This window comes from Vicia villosa, linkage group LG2 (assembly GCF_029867415.1).
Source record: "Vicia villosa cultivar HV-30 ecotype Madison, WI linkage group LG2, Vvil1.0, whole genome shotgun sequence".
Lineage (NCBI taxonomy): Eukaryota > Viridiplantae > Streptophyta > Magnoliopsida > Fabales > Fabaceae > Vicia > Vicia villosa.
The window spans coordinates 145638817-145641399 of NC_081181.1; positions in this window are offsets into that span (position 1 = coordinate 145638817).

Genomic DNA, 2583 nt, shown 5'->3' on the forward strand with positions numbered 1-2583 from the left:
AACTAATCCGACGATGTCAAGATAGGGAAACAAACTTCTTCTGATTTGAACATCAGGATAAGCGCCTGTAATGATTAGGCGAGTTGCTCTCTGGGAGGCATTTTGAAACTTGATAACTTTCCTGTAGAAAGAAACAAATATGATATGATTTATGCATGATGCATGTAGGAATGTTTATGGAATAACGTTCCGGAGAAGGAAGACGCTACACGCTTTTGAGAATGCTATGCAAATGATGCATGATTCAGACGCTGCTTAGGGAAACAGCGGAGGAGCACTAAATTGTTGAAGTAGTCCTGGAGAGAGTACGGAACTCTGTGGGGGAGGACAAGATGAGTGACCAAGGGTCACCATTGCGAGCTGACAAAGATGGATCAGAAATCTGCTGGAGATGATCAAATCTAGACGCGAGCTCTGGTTAGGGAATAAATCCTGCTTGGGGATATGGACATCCCAATTAACTGCTTAGGGAATACCCTGGCAACTTCACTGGAGAAGCAAATTCTCGACATTCTGGGGATGTGGAGATAAGAGCAAGTCATGGAGATAACTCTGATGGAGAGTAACCGACTTGCTTGTGTAGAGCGCATGCCGCTGGGGAAATCCTTGAAGGACACAGATTCTGCTGAGGATGCATGTGAAACTCTGCTGAGGAGAGACTCAGTGGAGAATATGAATACTTCTGCATAGTGATCCACTGAGAAGATAAGAAATCCGCTGGGGATAAGGAACTCGGCATAAGAACCTCTTGTTAAGACCACTCCACTGGGGAATAAGATGACTCTCTTGGGGACAACAGGTCAATCTGTTGGGGAGAGAAAAGCTCTACTGGGGAAAATGAGGAACTTGGGCATGGAACCTCATTTAGAGCTTGCTGGGGAATCAGATACCGTTCAATCATGATTCAACTGGGGAAAAGATATTCCACTGAGGAACAAGGCTTCTGAAGCACGGAGATTGCATTGAAATGTGCTTTGCTGAGGAGATGAGAATCTTGGAACAAAGAAAACCTCATCTAGATGCACTCAGCTGGGGAATGAGGATCTCTCACTTGGCTAGATCCGCCAACGCACTGATATGATGCGCTCAAAAGGATATACCTGCGAGACATATGAAAATGCCCCAAGATATAACATAACATCTTCACGAGGTTTCCTCACATAACAGAGGATAGTGATGCTCATCCACAATGGGCAAATGCAAGAGCAAACAGATTGTCATACATCTTGGCTTTGAAACTTTCCATACAGGCAATGGATTCAATGAGCTGATAGGCAAGCAATGATTAGAACATCAAACAAGTCTCGGCCGGAACATCAATCAGGCATTGATTTTCCGAGAGAGTGCCACCAGGAAGTGGGATTAATGGGTCAAGCAAGTATTGACTTCAAAGGGACCAAACAGGCATTGGCTTTCATAGTGTTCTGCATATCCGTATGATTGTGAGGATGCCAACAAGTATTGGATTTTCAGCTTCTGACTGCTGAGGATGACGCCCTGATGCTTCTCAAGTTAATAAGTTGTTTAGCTCACACCTGAACTTTAAACTGAACACCTCCTGATGAGGATAATATGTCAATGCATAGTGCTTGCCCCAGCCTGTAGGGACTTTGAAGAAATTTGTCTCGTAAGGACTTCTTGAGATTCATGCTATCAACTTGCCCCAATATCATGAACTTTAGAACAATGCCCCTGTTGGAACTGTGTTGGAGGTAGCTTCAGCTACGCTTAGGTGAATGCCCCTGATTGCTTAGCACTTTGAGAGATTCTTCGAATCTTGACCTGATTGCCTCATATTGATTGGAAACTTACTCGATAGAGTATTCAAATGCTTTTGTGCCCCTGAAGGTGATCAGACTTTGAGATATTGTTGCCTCTACTCAACGGAGTTCTGAAGACAACTTGCCCTTCGGGAGGAATAAACTTTTCATCTGAAGTTCATAATGGAAACTTTCTCGATGTCAATCACTTGTTCATATGCAAAGAATGTTTATTATGAGAAATATAATTCTAATGCAAAGAGTATGTTTGTCTCAAAGTTTAAAGAAACTTTTTGAAAGGATGTCGTAACATCAAGTTTTTTATGAAAGAAAGATGGTGTGATACCAACTCAAGCGTTTAGCGGATCTCCTAGGAGTCAGCTTACCGTATTCTCGTGTATAGTCTGCTTTCGAATTAACCCTGCTTCAATTAGGACTTTTAAGGGTTGTAACGTGGTCAGGTTCACGGTTTTTTAGAAAAAAAGATTTTTAGGCTCAAATTATTTGGTGCCCACCCCCTTCGTGATGTTCTCCAGTCCTAAGTTCAGTTAACTTGACACGAGCATTCATCTTTCAAGAGGAGGTTAAGATGATTGAGGAATCAAAGAGGTCTTTTGGACACGGCAGTCACTTTACCTTTTGTTTTTGGTGTCTGATCACACGACTTTGTTCTCTTGATGAGGATTTGTATTTTGTAATCCTTGTTTGTTTAACTTTGCTTTCATTTTTTTTGTTTCCCTAACTTTTGCCTGGACAAATTCTTTTGAATTTTGATTTGGATGTCCAGCGGGATGCCCTAATTTTTGCCTAAGTCACATATTTT